The sequence below is a fragment of the Ptychodera flava genome, chromosome 2, assembly GCF_041260155.1.
Source record: "Ptychodera flava strain L36383 chromosome 2, AS_Pfla_20210202, whole genome shotgun sequence".
Taxonomy (NCBI): Eukaryota; Metazoa; Hemichordata; class Enteropneusta; family Ptychoderidae; genus Ptychodera; species Ptychodera flava.
This window is the reverse complement of record NC_091929.1, coordinates 47,000,556-47,021,318: the sequence shown is the minus strand read 5'-3', so window position 1 is coordinate 47,021,318 and position 20,763 is coordinate 47,000,556. Positions and strand designations below refer to the sequence as shown.

The 20,763-nt window shown below is 37.7% G+C and overlaps 1 long non-coding RNA gene across 1 annotated transcript; it reads left to right on the top strand.

The window, feature by feature from the left end:
- The first annotated feature begins 3,017 nt into the window (after positions 1-3,017).
- On the top strand, positions 3,018-14,078 carry LOC139122537 (uncharacterized). Its single transcript, XR_011549495.1, has 4 exons — positions 3,018-3,474; positions 8,843-8,949; positions 10,486-10,609; positions 13,194-14,078. It is a non-coding gene; the product is annotated as an uncharacterized lncRNA (long non-coding RNA).
- Positions 14,079-20,763: the final 6,685 nt, after the last annotated feature.

Below are 20,763 nucleotides of genomic sequence, written 5' to 3'. Positions count from 1 at the left end.
TCTAACGGTCCCATCCTACGGGTGAGAAGTTACGCAATTTGTGTGATTTGTTAATTTCATTGCCACTCCATTTTGTGGGGTGACGGCGGTTATTCGGGTAAAATTCCATGGCTCGGGATCTGCCAGGCCGAAGAAACTGACCAGACCCATAGTGACAGTTGAAAGAACGCTAAATTTTCAGGTACAGGTAGTCAACGGAGCTGTTCATCGAAAAGGGGCAGGGGAATCGTTTTATTTTTTTAATGACAGTGGATATTTTAAGGGCAGTGAAACAATATTTTAACTGGATGTGTGGCAGATTTTGTTTGTTTGCTGGGTGGGTAAAATCACATGATTGGCGTTTGGAACGGGTTATTAACGACTGGCGAGACGAAAATGTTCGTAAACTTGTACAGAACAAGAACATTTACGATATACAGCGGAAACGCAGTCAGATGTGTCCCTCGGTAGCTACATGTAAAGAGTACACCAACAACCGCACACTATCCAAAATACAGTCAAAATGTAATAAAGTTGAGGAGAGCTGATGTACATCGGCTTTCATCTGTTTATATTACCAATAAAATCAATTATGAAGTATGAAGCTTTTTATATTTTGTTCTTCCCCCGAAGTGTATAGAAAATATACCGTATGGCGACATGTCTGAACTTTTCGTATTGTTTTCCCAGGCATAGCATTCCAATTGCAAAGAGTTAGCGAGTATATAGAGATGGAGCGTTTTACAAGATGGTCTATACCAGACTGCCTGATTAAGTAAAAAAATCCTGCATGAGAGATTTAGAATTGACGGACGTCCGAATTCTACTTGTCCAGTTTATTATGAATCATTGTACGACGTAAGCGATCAAGACTTCCAAAGAATTCTATAGACAGGCACGTTTTATAACAACTTTATAATCTTATAATCCGCGGACAACTAAGATCATAATATTTAGCAAAATGCTCTCGTTTCGATTTGTTAGGGTTGCCATCGCAAATGTCGCTCATTTATATGACAAATATGTGCAGTCAGCAGACGACACTCTCTTGTGAGTTCAACTTTGTTAAAATTGATGTGACTTGCGACGAAAATTGATTAATTGACACATAACTATAGGAGAGCTGCATTACATTTTGTACCGGTGTGTTTTCGAATATTGCCAATACACTCTCATTAACATTCACCAGGGGCATCAACGACATCAAAAATCGGCTCGGGGGTGAGTCAAGGTTGTTTAGCGACATTGCTTAGCAACGCAGAAACTTATTCTTGGAAACAGGACGGGAGCATAAGTCAGGGCCGGATTGAGCACAGTACCTATGGAAACCGGTGGTTATTTCTTACAAAATATGTGATTCGACTGCGTACTTCTTCTTTTGGCCTTGGACTTTCGCCGCCTTGCCCCAAACGTCAATCAGCAAACAAATCATAAGATAGTTCAGTCACATTAATCTGTACATTTTGATGCATAAATCTTTTGTGATTTATTGTTATTCTGACTACCTAACTCATACACCGGTACCTCCAAGCTCCATCAAATCCCACATCAAGTTGTGGTGAACACCGAGCTCAGTTCCGCATGTGAAATCGCGACCGTGACCCGATGATGATGAATTGCATAAAAAGTGCTTATATTCGCTTTTCCCGTCATAGGCGGGGGGGGGGGTGCCTACAGGTTGATAGTTATTATACCAGGCTGATTCCAAAGCTTATTCAGAAATTGAAACAGATACGATATCCAACTAAAACCGTGTTTTATACAACTGATTCGTTATCTTTTCGCCTAGAACTTGTTGTGACATCCTTACTTCTGGAGCAACCTGGTTGAGCGCGACCGAACTACAATATTTCTTCAATGTCTCAAAACATATTGCACCACGTTGGCGCATTGGACACGTCCTTGTATTTTCGTCAGAAACCAAATACAGTAGGTGTGGATATGACATCGGTTACAAATGATGAATATTAAAGATTAAAATACTTTTATCGATCGACCAAAAAAAGAAAGAAAGAGAGGGTATGTTGAATCAAAGTCGGGAGACACGATACTTTCCACGAATTAATCAACAGTGAGCAACGACCATGAATATTTTATTCAACTTTTAAAATTTAGTTATCAACTTTCTTTGACACCCCCGTTTTTTTGGTTCGGAAATACTGTCTTCAGTCGTTTTGGTACCTCGTAGTATGACTGACACACACGATATTGCAGGCCTTACCCAAAGTTTTAATTAGGCCTAATTGCTGCTATTTTTTACTATTTTGAAAAAGACCTCGCCAAATATCCGGTTCAGCCAGGTGCAGCCAACGAACAATTCACTTTTAAAGGGGCCCTTACTAATGATAAGGTATATAGTGTGCACGGCAAGCAATGTGAACTGACTAATTTTCAGTCGAGAGGGTAATTAATTCATAATTTGCCCACCCACTAAACTTTTTCGACCTACCCTGCCGCACTCAAACCCACTCCCCACTTATTTTTGCCCGTTTCCCCTCCCTACTATGAATTTTTGAAGCTGCCCTGTGGCGAAAAAAAACTTGCCAATTTCCCCTGCCCTGGAAAAAAATTCCCTCAAAATGTTGTCATTCCTTTTCCCCTGCAGACATGAAAAGTTATAAGTACTAGCCTGTGTCCCAATCCCCAGAAACACCATGACTCAACTTCCCCTGTCCCCGTTTTAAAAGTAGCTTTCTCTCTCCTCGTTTTTCGCCAAGCTCTGTCCCCAGGACAATCGACCGATATCTGCCCTGCCCTACAAACAAACACTAAATTTGCTCCCCTGCCACTTAAAACATGTTCCCTGCCTGAGCAAAATTAAAATTTCCTCTGCCCTCAAAAATCGCCTCGGAACAGCTTTTTTCGATGTTCCTGTTCTGTGCACGGGTTTGGCACGTCTGTGTGCGTAACACAGAATATTCATGAGGATAATATTGCGTAAATACAATACAATACCTGCCGCAGTCTGATAGCACGGCAAAACTTATCATCAAATTCTTCGCAGTTCGTTTCGTGAATATTTGAAAACTAAGGAGCCGTAAGCCATATTGGTCAAAGGTCAATCAGAAGACCCAGTGTGGTGTTGGCGTGGCGTCGCTTGCACGTACCGCCAACAATGATCAAAATCTCCAGTCGTTCATCTTTTAGCGTTTACTGACATGTCCCGCCCGTGTTTAGGAATGTCTACAGTCTACCTTGAAATCCTGGACCATCTCGACGACTACGCTGTACGTTTTAATCTAGTACAACTGGAGAGTCGTCCAATCGTGTCGATGTCATGAACTTAGTTACGTTTAGAGCTACTACCAGAAGCTCAACGGTTCGACAAGCAGCAAGTTTATTCTCCGTTCAATCGGGACGAAACTCGACAACCCATTTTAGCAATTTGGACGGAAGAGGGCAACTCTTTTCGCACAAGCGAAAGGTCGACCCCCTCGATCGCTGCTGAGTCCTGCATCAGCTGGACGGAGGTCGTGTACAGTATACCAGGTACAGGTATGTATAGTTAACTTGTCCTCTTTGTCTTATTCTTAACCAGCCATATGTAACCAGCCCAAGTGTCTTTTCTTACATACGTCTACTCCTTCTCGTATAAACGTGTTCAGCAATGTCTTTATCTTGCAAAAATGTCTAACGTTTGTGTTGTTTAAATCATCGATATTGCTGATAAAATTTCAATAAACAATGAACATCTAATTCCCAGGCAACTTCATGCTAATGTAACCTTTTCGTGGCGAGGGACTGTACAGAAATTACGGGGGGGGGGGGGGTGTTAGGGTTGGGGTGTTGGTGTTGGTGTTTCGAAAATATAGAATAATCACCCTTCAAAAGTGTTTTCAAGAAAAAGATTGCCCCCAACTTTCATTTGTCCTTTGTGTCACAGTCTTATTTGATGTTTTATTAATAACTGACGTAAAATTTCTTATTTGACCTTTGAACTTTCAAAGAATACCCTAAACCTTTAGAAACATGTAATCACTTGGGTGAAAGTCCAATAGCATATTTGTTGTATGTTCACATCTGCTTTCAAACGCCATTCTCACCATCCGGTACTATTCGAAAAACCAAATTTCTTGCACCAACATTCACTAGTAACCAGCTCAGTCTAATTAAGTACATTAATATCAATAATCAAGCATCTATAAATACACAGATGTGGCTAGTTCTGTATTGAAAAATAAGATTTAATGGTTTCCTCATAGATACAATGTGAAGTGAATCACCGTCCCTCCACCCACCGGTCTGGAAACAGCTCCTGTTTCTTTGCTCCGAGCCGCGTTGCTGGTAAATATATCAATTACAAAAAATCTCTGAATCTCTGACACCTTAAATGTGACAAGTACGTGAATTTGCATTAAAAATATGCTAATTTATCCAAAATGACCAGAATGCATGGCGATATTCACTACAGCGATTTTGCTGGATAAACTTGTCGAGACAAAATATATTGTAACATAAACGTTTTGATATTGAGGTGGGAGCCTCAAGGTTCTTTCACATTTTTATACATAAAAATTCATTTCTTTTCAAAGCTGTCGCGTACTCTTTGGCCTCCAAAATAGAGCTTGCAAGGAATTGCTGCTAGACAACTGTATGCGACAGTATCCTTAGTTACACAGCGGAGCTATATCGGCCGCTAGGTTTGAGTAATGTTAGAATGAAAATCGATTCTAGAAAATAAACTTTTAGGAAGACTTACACCTCGCAATTCCCCATTTTCAAAAATAGGTAATATTACTAAGGACATAGAACATACCGTACAATGTCTAAGTTGAAAACATTCAGCACTCTGCATTATACATTAGACTACTCTGTGCACTTTATGTGAAGATTTCAGTGCAGGTATGCACATTATCCTCAGTGTTTGCATGTTTGGGCAAATATTTAATCACAGCACAATCTTTACCTTGTGCAAAATTGCACATACACCAAAATTACTGTATTTTAATAATAATAATAATATTTATTTCTTACACGCACTACACATACGTCTCAGTGCGATTTACATATTATAAAAAAGAAACAAACAGATACTAAAACCAGCAACAGCAATAGAAGAAAAGGAAAACAAACAATGTCAAAATCTATCAACACCTGTACGATTCTCTTTCAATAAACAAAAGACGGTGATATAAAATGTAAAGAATTAATTGATAAAAAAAAAAAAAAATAAAAAAATAAAACAAAAGACTGTGATAAAAAAATCATTACGAAAGCAGCAGAATAAATTGAAAATCTCAGTTAAAAAAATCCCAGTTAAAAAGTCCCAGTTAAAAAACCATACAGAAGATGATGATCCTAAAAACTCAATCACAAATAGCACTGATTAAAAAGATGAGTTTTTAAAAGACGTTTAAAACAGTCCACAGATCTGGCGTTGCGAATCACTGGCGGCAGCGAATTCCACAGAGCAGGTGCACAAACTGAGAATGCTCTCTGCCCATATGCCTTATTAAAGTTTCCATGAGGTGGCACCAACCGCAAAGAGTCAGCTGATCTGAGATCTCTCACTGGGGTGTAAATTTTAAGCAAATCGATTAAATACAGTGGTGCGAAGCGATGAATGGTTTTATAGGTGATTAACAAAATTTTGAATTTGATGCGAGCACCAACTGGCAGCCAATGAAGATCAATGAGAACAGGTGTGATGTGATCAAATTTCCGAGTCCGGGAGACGAGACGAGCCGCAGCATTTTGAAGTGATTGTAGGCGATCCAGCTGAGTCTTATTAACACCATACAGGAGACTATTACAATAATCAAGCTGAGACGTAATGAATGCATGAACCATCTTTTCCGTTGTAGGTTTGTCCAATAATGGGCGGATCTTGCCAATTCTAGATAGTGCGTAGAAACCTTTCCTGCAGACATGGCTAATATGATCAGAAGCAGAACCGTCGTTGTTGAGTTTAACACCAAGATTGCGAACTGAAGTGGACGGGGCGATATCAAACTCGCCTATCCTAAGGCTGGAAATTTTCACCGCATCTGATCTCAGGCGTGACGAAAACTGAATCACCTCAGTCTTATTGTCGTTGAGAATCAACATATTGGATCTCATCCACCTGCGAATTTCATCTACGCATATCTCAAGAGAAACTTGCACTTCATCAGGTCTCTTGCACACAACATAAATCTGTGAGTCATCCGCATACAACATATAGTTGAAGTCATGCTTGACAATGATGTCTTCAAGTGGCGCTGTATACAGTGTAAAGAGAATTGGTCCCAAAACAGAACCTTTGGGGACGCCATATGTCATATTTGTGCTGGGTGATGTAAATGAATCTATCTTTACACGCTGATTACGATCGTTGAGATAGGATTCGAACCATGATAGAGCTTTACCAGTGATGCCAAAACGGAATTGAAGTCTGTGAAGGAGTACATTATGGTCACCGTATCGAAGGCAGCAGACAAGTCCAACATGATAAGGAGAACATCTTTCTTTTCGTTGAGAGCGAGCATGATGTCATTATGCACACGCATTTTCACAAACTTACTTCAGCTCTGAAGGATGTTGGCTTTTACTGCAGTAGGAAACCATACATTTGTGAAACATATGATGAGTAATTCAAATTTTAACAGTCATTTTGATTTTGGTAATATTCCTAGGAACAGAACATGCAACGTCACAGGTAAAAACATTCACCTCTGTCAGTGTTCAATCTGGGATGTCAAAACAGGGGGTCACTGTAAACCCCTACTCCTGTCCCAAGGGGACCATTTTAGAAATTCGGGGGACATCAACACACATGTAAAACCCTTGAATCTTCTGTGGAAAATACTATATTTTGTCAACGTGGGATTTAAAGGGACATAAGCTGTAACTTGTTGCAAGTTTTTCAGTGTTCTGCTTCTGTATATCAACTACTGTGTCTGATCCTAAAAAGTTTGTCATGCTGAAATTTCAAGTATTCTTTTTGTCAACACAGCTTGTATGTGTGTAGTGATCATTGTTTATTGTTTACAAATGAATTCTAGTCCAGGCTTGAATGCAATTTTCAACAATACCGTAATTTCGTAGATTATACTCATTTAGGTTGTGTTGATATGCTAAATACTTGGCATTAAATTACGAATTAGGGATTCAATGCAGAAAGTGTAGGAAACCACAAAACAAAGTTCTGAAAAAATAGCCAAAAGATACAGCTTATGGAGCTTTAAAGAAAGTATATATCAACTCTTAAACATACTGTTATCTTGTAAATTTGGAAATTAATGATCATTGGTTCTGACCCAAGGATTTTACATGTACATAGCGCTGTTTCTCTGGAAAATCAGATATGTCCGACCTAAAATATTGCTGTTCAAAACGATCATAGCTGGCCCTACATGGATGCTTGCCTTGTAGTGTTCAACCTTTGTATGGGTGGTAGACATTGCAGACGCTTCAATTTGAGGGCATGCCCCATCATCTTTGTCTAAAACAGGGGTGCATCAACTACTGGCATTAAAAATCCAAGTCGCAACTAGCCTATCGCCATTATGCACAGTCTATTTTGTCTTGTTTACATTCATTAGCCATGTCACATGCACACAGCTCTACCCTACATCAGTCCTTTCTACCCAGCTTCTTACGCACCACCTTATACACTCTCACAAACTTATTTCAACTTGAAAGTTAACCCTTTTCCTGCCAGACAGTATTAAGACTATTACTTCCCAATCAGCCAAGTCAGTAAAACGCGGTATTGAGCCCAAACATGGCGTTTTTTCACCTGCTTGGCTTGGCCTGTTATAGCATCTTTAGTCCAAAAAAATCAAGCTTACAATATTTATGTTTTCTACAGCCTTCAAATGTACAATATTATGTTAAAATACACCATATGGAATATGTTGTGTTTCATTAATTTTAACCATCTTGACCTGATGGTGAAATATGGACTTGGCAGGAAAAGGGTTAGCGCATAAAATAATGCTTAAAGATACTGCTATTGGGGCTTTAAAAGGCCGTGAGCTGCAACACTGTGAAATTTGTCCAACCTCAAAGTACCTTCAATTTCTTCAGATATTCATTGCAATCTACAAATTGAACGATATAGTCATTAACTGTGCCTCAACAGCATTTGCTTGTGGCAGAATAGACAAGAAATTGAGCACATCTTTGTTAATTTTAAATTTCCCACAATTTTCAAAATCTTGCCATAATAGGTGAAAACAAGAATTTTTCCTCTAAGTGGAGTGAATCCCTTTCCCTTCCTTTCAGTGGGTTGCACCATGTTGTATTTATAAAGATTTAAATGTGTACATCCACCATTTACGCTGTTTATAATGTAGTTGCATGTAGGCAGCCATATTTGGGTGCGGCACCCATTTATTATTGTCTTACAAGAATCTCCTCATGCAGTCCAACTTTGTGGATAATTATACTAGAGTAAACATCTCTGAGTTATGTAGAAATTTGCTATGAACTGATTTTAATCTAAATATAAAAATCATAAAAATAATGTCAAAAGTTGCAACTCATCTGCCTTAAAGTAAACATGAGAATAATTCTGATCTTACCTAAACATGGTATGTCATTTATTTTGCATCACTTCATTAATGATTTCCAACTTTCTAAATTAATGCAATTTCTGTATCAAATGAAATGTGGTCTTATTTTCAACATGAACATTTTGTATTATTGTATAACCATGGATGTAAAAAGAGTCAATCTTTCATCCATGCTTAGTTGTGTAGGCCATGGGAATGCTATTGTCTGATTCAAATGTGAATACCAATTGATAGTCAGATTAATATGATTATTCATTGTCATTATTGTCACATGAAATATGATGATTCGTCATCTCTGTTTCAGATATTTTGATTTTTCACAGTAAGATTTTTAACTCTTTTATTTATATCCTTGCAAGTTGCAGGCCCCTTGGAGATGTTTATTAGGCACTGAAAAAGTAGGCAAGGGTAGTGTCCCAAGGAAAGACAGAGTTACACAAAAAGGCATGCCAACAACAGGAGAATAAGAAAGGTATGTACTACAAAGTCTGCACTGATAATTTTTTAGTCTAAACCAGTGAACTTTGAAGGACAAGGTAACCAAAGCACCAGTGTTGGTGAATTATAGTACATGGTAGAACCATCATGACACAAGTAAAATCAATTTTACTTAGTTGAGCTTTGATATTTGGTTATACATTTGCAGAGCACCTAACAGCTTTAAGCGACAAAATCTGCCTTTTTAGCTCCGCTGTCAGAGACGCAGAGCTTATCCGATAGACTGATTGTCTGTCGTCGTCCGTCCGTCAACAATGGTCTTCTTCTCTGAAACCGCAAGTCAGATTTCTTTGAAATTTGGTATAGAGGTTCATAGGAGTGACCTCCTCAAGTTTGTTCAAATTGTGGTGAAATTTGCATAATTGTATTTTTGGGGCAAATTTTCCTGTTTTTGATCAAGAAATCTTCTTCTCTGAAACTTCAAGTCAGATTAATTTGAAACTTGGTATAGAGGTTCCTGGAGGTAACCCCAGTCAAGGTTGTTCAAATTGTGGTGAAATTCCATAATTGTATTTTTTGGGGCAATTTTTCCTGTTTTTGGTAAAAAGTCATCTTCTCTGAAACCGATCGTCGGATTGCTTTGAAATTTGATGTGCAGTTTACTTAGGGTAACTTAGCTTTGCAATTTGTTATACAGGTTCCTACCGATGAACTTAATGATATTTATTGAAATTATGATGAAATCTGCAATTTTGTTATTTATGGGTAATTTTTGCCATTTTGGTCGAAAACGTGTTTCTCAAAAAGTACTGATCTGATAGCTTTGAAATTCGATATGCAGGTTCCTACAGATTAACTAAATTTGATATTTTGACATTATGATGAAATCTGCAATTTTGTATATTTTGGGGCAATTTTTGCCATTTCTGTTAAAAAAATTTGTTTCTCAAAAACTGCAAGTGGATAGCTTTGATATTTGGTATACAGGTTCCAAGGGATTATTGTAATATGTGATATACTGAAATTATGGTGAAATCTGCAATTTTTATTTTGGGGGACAATTATTGCCATTTTTGGTCACAAAATTTTATTCTCTAAAAACTACTCGTCAGATAGCTTTAGTGGACGTGTTCTTTGGAATGATCCGATGTAAAAATCAAATTATGATGAAATCTTCAATTGTATACTTTTGCAGATATTTTAGCCTCTTTTTTCTGGCCATTGAAATGAGCTATCAAAGATTTCCACCTTCTTCACCAACATGTGTCAAAAATAGTTATTCTCTACATAAACACAGCGGAGCTATATCGGCCGCTAGGTGCTTGTTAACCTTCCCTTGAAGATACAGATGTAATCGATAGTTATGCAGCTTATTCAATGTCAAATTTTGAGATCACAATGAAATGTGTAAACCCTGCAAATTATTTTAGAGAAACACACAGATAAAGTATCGCCCAAAGCTTCGCTTTTTTAGCCTCATTATCGTTTCCGTATTGTTTCCGCATCGCCCAACCCCAAATCCAACATCGCTCACTCGGTGTTTGGTATCGTTTCCGTATCGTTTCACTAGCGCATCGCCTCATTCACGGAACTCAAAGACATCGGATATGAGATATCGGGCATGAAAAGTCGATGTCATTTCGTCAAAAGTCATCGAAAATTGAGAATATAGACAAGATTTCATCTAGTTGAAGGTAAATGATCGGTTAATAATCATGAATTTGAACGTCTTGGACGATGTGGGTACGTGATTTCGAGTGATTGGCGCGGCGTGACATATGTAGGCCTACTCAGATTTATACCGTATGCGCACGGTGCGATAGTTTGCCTAAAATTAATTTCATTTTGATGGATAATTGGTTGCGTAGTGTAACTCTATAGTATGAATTGCGTAGCAATTATTGAAACACTTGGAAGTTCCCGCTATCAGAGTGTTATCAATGTGTTGTGACTATAGGTCACGGACTTCCTCTACATCATAATTTATTCTCGTCAATCGGGCTTAAAGGTCACTGTGTAAAGCGTTAGGAGAATTCATGGCGGCATCACTATATGTGTTAACCTAGTATATGATACACTGCAGTTATTATTTTAGCAATTGTCCTTACTTTGTACGGCCAGTTTTTCTTGTGCGCTTTCAAGGACGTACATGTATTTAAGCTTAAAAATACTAATTTCAGTCATTTAAAATGGTAATCCGCACACAGTACCACACATTTCTGGGTTTCTAGTCAGTGGAAAAGTTGTCCCACGTCATTTTTTGACACTTGTCTCATCGGCAACCAGTACTGGTGTTTCAGTTGCAGTTGCCCAAACGCGACTTTCACTTGCAACCTTTAATGTCTGTCCCTGGTAGAGTGTTACAAAAATGTTCGCAAATGAAACGGTACACAAACTTCATATCAAATAAAAGCAATTCGTAAAAGAAGCGCATCATAATCACAATATGTTTCAACTTTGTTCCCATTTTTGTGTGTTGAAGCAACATTTCATGAATGGATAATGTGGACATATGGGGTCGGACACATGTATTTGATCTTTCATTTTGTATACCTTTACTCTCAAAAACATGGGCAATGCCAGGCGGCGAAATTTCCGAAGGCGGCAACTTTGCTGTTGCATTTTTGAGTGAATAATATGCCGTGGCCAATTGGGACCATGAAATTGACTTGATACGATGCAGCGGCGATGTTTAGGCTGCGGAAGCAATGCAAGGCTGATACAGAGGCGGTAATGAAACGATATAGAAAATAAACAAACTGAGGCGACAGCAATGTCGGAAACGATACAGAGGCGATCTGAGGCGAAGTTTTATGCCATACTTTATCTGTAGTGTTGAAACAACTTAAGGGGCTCTTAGATTGAGTTCAAAACACAAATGTACATAACATAACATACAATAATAGCATAGTCAAACTCAGGATGAGCTTTTAACACTTTTAACAGCTTTTAACTGGCCAAAATATTGTTGAAGGAATCCATGAAGTGTATTTTATGAACCTTGCCTGGAACACAACTTTGAAACAATATCACAAGAAAAACTCATGTCCAAGAGTTTGTTGCAAATTTAATATTGAAAGATGAAACAAGCTTATGCTCTGATAACATGTTCCAGATTACACGATGTGCTAAAAAACCATAGTTTTATCTTTTATTAACATTATACGAAACTGTTTCTGGAACAACCAACTGTGTGCAAGAAAACTCTTGCCTTATTTCACAAAATGTAACTAATATACATTTATTTCATAAAAACATTTTGCATAGTCAAAACAGCTTCAGTGTTGCACCCGCTGGGAACAAGGATATAGGTTTGAACTAGTATTTACTTAGTGGCTGGACTGACAGTTATTGAACAGTATTCAACAACAGTCAGTCCATGCTTCAAGTATCTCTATTATACTTCAAACTTTTCTGTATGGCTGTCTATATAATTTCTTGAAAATTATATAAAATGTATATAACACGATTGGAACTAATTTGGGATAATTGGATTTTCATATTTTTCAAATTTCTCAAAGATGTTAGGTGCCCTATAGTTGAATGTTGCAATATTACAAAATACTCATAAAAACAAGTGCATAACATAAAAAGAAAAGTAGATGAGGTTACATTTGTAGATGAAATCGACATTACTTCATCCAATTATCCCAAATTAGTTCCCATCGTGTTATATGTACTCTAAATAATGCATGATATTGAAAAATCATTTGAAATGGTAATTGACAATGAGTCTCCTTCAAAGCATTTTTTCAATTTTTTTATTTTTAGTAGTCTACAGTTTTCTCTACACATGTGAGCTATGCCTGGCTTGACTAGGGAATCTCTGTTGGTACAAATCAGAATGAATCATGGGATATTTTTAGTATGGGTTGGGGTCTTTGCATAGTTAGCACTATTAGATATACAGAGTCAACAATTTTGTCACAATAATTGTACAAATGTACTAATGGGTTCAAATAAAATTTAACAAAGCAAAACTTACTTTAGTTGAGGGTTATGTAAATTGACAGTTCCATTCTGATGTGCTCAAAGGTCTTTGGACAAGGATGCCAATGTTAAAATGATACATGCATTTCCTTATGTTCCTAAGCATAGGTGGAATGGAAGGCAACATAATATGTTCAAATCAGTAATAAGTCATGATACCAGAGTTGATCTTAAAATATCAAATGTACCATATTGTTAGTTATGACAGTGACTTTAAGTATTATGCCATCATTTATCTCACTCTTTGCATTATTTTAAATAACCATCATTTATCATTTCTACCTACAGATTTTAAAGAGGAGAAGTGCAGTGATCAATGCAGATGAGAAGGGTTCTGGAATGATGTAACTGCAGACCTGATGTCTGATGAGGAGGTCCCACCAGATGGAAGGATAATTGCCTCCAGGCCTTCTTGGCGATCTGACAAACTAAACGTTTTGATAGGATAGACACACTCAATCAGCGAATGCTTAATGACTCTAATTCAAGACACTACATAATGCAGAGGAAGTATGGCAGAGCCAGTGAGAGACCACCTGATAAAAACAGTTCAGTGACAATTGTGTGAGACAGAACAGTGATGCATAGCTTTTCTGAGTATTATCCATCATCCCTCTGTTGGTCAACAACTGATTTGTTCTCAATTTTAATTGCTTTACTTGAAAAGTAGTACACAGAGCTGGTGTTGTAAGTTCAGTGAAATATAAAGTCATTAGCTGGCACAGGTCAGTTACACCAAGAAAAGTTTAGTATAACCAAGGCATAACTTACAAATACTTCACAAGTACATCTTTGAAGTACTGCTGAAATTTGTCACTTTGACGTATCTGGATTTGTGTCCTCAAGAATTTATCAAGGTGCAGTTACAGTGTTTAAACATGCTGAACAAATGTGAGCCACACCGTGTTACTGATGGTATTTTTCTATTTCTTGTCCAAAAATTTCTCTGAAATTGCTTGTCAGATTGCTTTGAAATTTTAAATGCAGGTCTCTTAGGATAATATAATTGAAGCAGTAATCAGTTTGTCCTGAGATATGCAATATTGTGTTTTTCAGAGCAATTTTTCCTAGTTTTTGAGATTTTGATTAACTGAACAAAAGCTACGATTTAACAGTGCACATACATGTATGTGATAAGTAAGAGTTAATTAAACATACACTACAAAAAAATTCACCCCGTGACAGTTCCTGCACAGGCCCTGATACAACTGTGTTACAGGTCTGTGTCAGTAAATACAGAAGGAGTCCTATCAGGGCTGATGCACATGTCTGTATCAAGTACTGTAAACACATGGCTGTATTTCTACCAATTACAGCACCTGTACACAGTGCTGTGAACACTGATCTCTAACAGGGTCTGAAATTTTTCAGTGTTCAAACAATAACATTTCTTTCTGCTTCATCATCAAAATTTGCCAATTTTTACAACAAATTTACACCCTGAAATCCATCCAAATTTTCAGGCCCTGTAGCTGACACACCACTGTACGCACACCGGTGGTTCAGTGCTGCAATTATAGGTCTTGATACAGTCAGAATTTACAGCATTGTATACAATCCTGTACCACCATGAATCAGAATTTACACAACCCTAAAATTTGACAGGTTTTTACTGGTCTTGCAAAAAAGGTTATTTCTCTGGGCCTGTTACAGGTAATGATTATCCTCTGTTACAGGCATGTGTCTGCCTTTTCTTGCTGTGTAGATAGCTTGAGTGCTTCATATTCAATCAAGAAACTCTTGAAATGATTTTTTATTCCTTTTATTTAAGGTACACATAGTTGATCTTGTAATTTGGTGAATTACACAGTCATTAGCTGACACATCTCAATTGACACAAATTAAATGTACAAAACTTAGGAATACTTCACATGTATATCTTTTAACGTATGCCAAAATTTACAGCATACTGTAAAGAGCATTAATTTTCACCAGGATTTAATTTCATTATTTTGCTGTTTGGGACACATGATTCACTGGGTTTTATTTTCACAGATCAGGCCGTGAAACAATGAATTCTATTATAATTTAAAATTGTCATATGGGTTTAATTGAGCAGATTTTTAGTTGCTTGTTGTATTTTGGGTTATTTTCCTGTTTTTGTTTAAAATATTTCTCTGAAACAGGTCAACAGATTGCTTCAAAATTTTGTATACAGGTCAATAGGGATGATAATGGTAAGATATCAAATTGTTCTGATGAACCATATTCTCCCTGTTAGGCTCAGGCATACTTAAAAGTGACTGCATTAATTGATATTAGAGTTATCAAGGCTATGGAAATTATTTTTTTACAGTATTGAAGATAACTTTGAATGTGTCTCAGGAAAATTGTTCTGAATGTTTTTTGTCTGCATTTTTTAATCAGTGTCATTGCGTATACACACACACCACACACACACACACACACACACATATATATATATATATATATAATATATATATATATATATATATATATATATATATATATATATATATATATATATATATATATATAGTGTTTGTGATGCCTGTATGAGTAGAAATACATGAGTCAAAAGCTACAAAGCATTACTGTTATTTGAGGACCCACCCCACACCCCAGTTCCCCCGAACCAGTGTTGGATAATTATGTAAAAATTGGTGAATAATAAGTATGGATATATGCGGCAACTGTCCCTCCCATTATTATGTAATCAATTAAGCCAAAAGTACCGGTCCCTTGATTCTCTATAAATTAGAGAATCCAGTTGTATCTTGAAATACATATATAATGGATAACATGTGAATCCAGCAGAATCCTGCAATGGATTAAGCAATGGATTCTGTTCCGTATCCGACAGAATCCATTGACCACCAGTTTCTATTACCCTCTCACCGTCCCCTCTAAAGATGCCCAAATTAACGCAATTCAACTATAGACAGTAAGAGGGAGCCCACTCTACTGTTTATGATAACAAATCGCGGTTTAGTAGTTGTTAGAACATCTATCATGTGATAAAGATTTCAGGAGCCATCGACGTCGTGGCCATTTCATAGCTAGTTTCGTTTGTCGGACTACGCGGATGTTTAATTTCCTGTCTCAAGGCTGAAATTTATGCATGTGCGGCACGAGACAAACGTATTCACTTTATTGCCAAATTGGGCGTTAAAAACCCATCGTACTCAGTGTGTACTGACCCAATATTACTGTTGAACGCTACATGATTGTATCATAAAATACGATTAAAGTTCAAAATCGTCGAAGTAAATAGGAAAATAACGCCACCGATATAAAATAGAGAGGTCAATCACGAAATTTTACAAGAGACATCTTTAATATGTGCATGGCGGTAGAAGAGACTGCTTCAAAGGATGGTCACCCATTAATTAGAGTATTATTTTGAGGCCCGACATCGACTAATTCGTCATCAGGTATTTCTATGCCGTAAATCACAAATTAAAACATATTGAATATGGGAATCATGTAAAAAATCAACAAGGTCGCAGTTACAAGCTACCTGTGAAAGGTCGTGATCGACTAATATCGATGGAGGAAGCGTGTCGCCCTTGAACAGAAATAATTATATTACTTTTGTGAAAGGCATGTAAAAAATTAAGAGAAAATAGCTTCAGGTCATAAGGACCTGCACCAAGCCAAAGCTTCAGGTCCTTACAGAAAACTGCCGGTCCTCAATAAATCAGTTGTTAACGACCATTAAAGTCAACTTCTCCACCGATACTATGCTTTTGAATGTTGTAATATTTAATTTTTCATATCCTTTTATCAATAGAGTCAGTAAGTATTCACTCCAAAGGACTATTTTTCACATAGATTGCAGAATAGTGTAAATGAATGATCATGAAATATTCATCTACATGATCAGGAATCTGAAAAAGATCACAGCCCTCATCTTCCTCAAGGTTATGCGCACACATTTATCAATGTTTTCCATCACCGGGGGGGGGGGAGAGACAACGGGACTAACAGGAGAATTTGACATTTTTCCTAGCCATGTCAAATCCCCTACTTCGGACTATAAAATGATGTCAAACACCCAGGGGCCGGGAATACAGGCTCATGCACTGGCGACATGTGGCTGATGATAGCGAGAAATTTTTTCTATCGTAACTTTCTATGGGGAATGGTGTTCTCTACATTGCTGTGTACAATAGCGCTGTTCACGGTTACACGTTTGTTCCTAAATATAGCTGTACGCGCGCGACATCGGACACACAGCTTGAAATGCGGACAAATTTTATCAATGTTGCACACATGGCCGTTTTTGCAGGTTGTACTCTGAGTCCTGAATATGCCTTTTATTATTCATTGTTACACTAGCAGTCGCCTACTAAGATTTGTTTTCGTCGATTTTGCATGCGCAATTTCAATTTCTAAAAATGCGGACAAATATTAATTTTTGCATATTAATAAGAACAGTGACGTAAAGTTATTAAAATGACTCTGAAAAGTTTGACAGACCTCGATACTGCTGAAAACCATCGGCACGATCAGTTAATGATACCGTAAAATCTTAAAAGACATAATTTTTTGCGACATTTAGGCCTACAGTCCATGACGACGCTGAGTTTTGCCTGCCTGTTGTAAAACGGTATACATCGAAACAATTTGAAGCCCTACTCTCGGCCTCTGAGAGTTTACACGACAGACAGTGCAAGTCGACAAAACTGTTAATGATAAGGTCGCTCTGTTTTATAAAATGTACACTTGTTATCACTATATGTCGTGGTAAGAGTCGGCCTTGTGAACTTTGGTTAAAGACCAACAAGCGAGCAAGATGTTCTAGCGGTCCACAAACAAACGCAGCGAAACTTGAACTTGACTGTCGACTGCAGGTAGTGCAATTGGGCTGTCGTGTAACATCTAGTCCTTGTTCAAAACTTGAGGTAAAAAATACCTCCATGTTCAAAACCAAATATGTTTAGTCAACAGCACTGTTCTCGTAGTAGGTCATAGGCGGCCCATACATATTGATAAGCTATTATGAGTTTTTCTCAGTTTTCTCTGTCACTGTCAGCCCCTCTCCTTTTCTTCATGCTCTGACTGATCGTAGTATTAGCCTAACCTATAGCCTCTTGACTCTTTATTCATTTTACACTCCATTACAAGGACGTATATCTCTCATACACACATGCTGTAATTGATTAGTCAACACAACTAATTATGCTAATCCGTGGACTTATCAGAGGTTGGTCAACATCGGAAAGATAGTGATGTTAATGAAAAAGGAGTTAGTAACCATTCCTATCTTTCGCGATGTTGACCACCCGTAAAATCCCTGATAAGTCCACGGATTAGCATAATTAGTTGTGTTGACTAATTAATTACAGCATGTGTGTATGAGAGATATACGTCCTTGTAATGGAGTGTAAATAAATAAGAGTCACAGAGGCTAGGTTAGGTTATATAAACCTTTATTTTATTTATTCCGATCATTCAGAGCATGAAGAAAGAAGAGAAAATGATAGAAAAAACACTGAAAAACTCAGTAGTACTTATTGGGTCGCCTGTGGTACGTTTTTGTCTTAAACTCTTCTGTGAACCGTTTATGTTTTTAACGCTTCAATGAAAAATCAAAGCAAAGAAAATAGAGTCAGTTTGATAAAACGAAGGGCTGTATGTATGTACATTTGTGTACATGTAAATTCCGAACACTTTAAGTGTGGAACTAGTGAAGTAATACTGGGTGTTGTTATCATATGACACAGATATGCTAACATTACCAGGGTTACACTCTCTAGACGAGTATTATTATAATATTGTGTCACATTGTTGCACCAAAATCAATCCATTCCATCATTGCTAGAATCTGCATGCACGGACGTAATTCATACTGATCTGAATGTAATCAGTTGCACCGTGCTATGCGCGTCGATCGGAGGGGTTAGACTTTTTGTAAATGTAAAAAGTCGCAAGACAAAAAATTACTATGTTGCGACATTGTCAACTCCCACCACCCCGGTCTGGTGTACCATAGAGATCAAATTCCCCACTACCAGGACACGAAGTGCGATCAATATCCCCTGTTGCCCCGCACTCCCACGGTGGAAAACATTGATAGGTGCATGACATTCAAGTCTGAATCGCATGATTCAGAGTCAGTCATCATCTGCATCTGTTACAGGTCTTGACGGAGAAATTTTCATCATTTATTCCAAATTTCAGTCGGTCATAAGGACCGACATGTTGCAAAAACCTTCGGCCCGACGAGAAATCTGTCGGCCTCGGACCGTCGGACCGACGTTAATTTCGCACACTGCTTATAACTGAATGCGTCATTCTAAAATCGTGAGGTTCGAGTCTTGTACAAGTAAAGAAATACGTGAACTTCAGTCAAACAGTTGAATATCGCGTTTTCTGATATGTTAAATCGAGCATTCATCGTTCTTCGGTGGCGACTGGCCGTTGAACTACTATAATAACGATAATAGACAACCCAGCAGCACGCTGTTTGTCCGCGTGATTGAGTTTATAAACAGTAAAAAGCAGTTGGTGATTCGAAAAAACCACTTCCGTGGTTGTTTAAGTTTTTTCAAGTTCATGGAAATAATTCTATTATTTTCTATTTTGGTTTCTTTAAATTTATTGCATAAGTGTATAATTACCTTATTCAATATCGTTTTCAAGCTATACAGACATGAATTTGTGCTGTGAAATATCGCATACTTTTCAATCGAGATTTACTTCGACCCTGGACTTCAACTCATTTCATAAGCAGTCCGCCAATGACAAATTATGTCTGCTCTATATAACTGTTCGTGATAGAGGGACCGTGGTCTGCTCTATAAGAGCGCCGGTACAGATTGAAAAACAAATGCTAGGTCAACATTGTGTTTACATTGTAAATCACAGCATCATTCTAATGTAATATAGCAAAACTTTACGTGCGTTACCCGTATCACGTTCCCTCTGTGCCGGCATAGAATTCACAGAACAATAAACTTTTCCAAACCGGGCAGAGCAGACACCGGTGCGATACTTTGTCGCTTTAAAAGTTCGAACTATTGGCATATTATTTCTAATTTCTACTGAGAGGCATGTTGCTCGCTCAACTGTCGAAACAAAAAGACGTCGCAACCATTCTCACAAAAAAGGCAGAAAACTTTTGGTGACGTACAGGAACGTAATGTTCATTGCATGCTTTAAACCGTACAGTAAAAGCGGGAACAGTTTTGATTGCCAGACTTCACTGGCATATGCAGACATAGAAGTCATCTGACATTTTTATCGTCAGTCGCAATTAGTTCGGAGCGGGATCGATTTTGAATGTCGGACTTCATTAGGTGCAGACGAACATGTAAAGTGTTATCAGAAAAAGACGTAATTTTTGGATTTTCGGAGTAGGCCTAGTTTGATTGAGACGGGGTCAGTTTGAATGTCAGACTATACTTTGCATAGAGACCACGTAGATTCTAGAAAAAACGCAAAAACCTGTTTTGTTACTTCGACGCGACGGTATTTGATAATTAAACGTGCATTAACCTAAACGCAGGCATATTTTATTACCTAGTGATAATGTCGATCGGGAATGACAATTGTTCAAAGAAAAGTTCCGAGAAAAAAAAATAAATAAATAAAATAAATCACGGAAAACTACTGATTTTTGGAGCCTTCGTTTCGGCACGTCGCCAGAGCTAATGGCTTACCAGGCAAAATATTGACGATGAGTCATTACTGAGATCGGACGTGTCCTAATTCATAATATAAGCTTGCCTACGTTCCCCAGATACATCGGACTAATGTTTATTGTTCACAAGTTGTGAGAAGTAATCTAATAAATGACTAGAACCGTCAAGCACCGCAAAGCGGCTAGTTCATCCTCCAACCACAACTTTCGGTATTTTCGAGGTATAGCTTAAACTTACTTGTATAATTA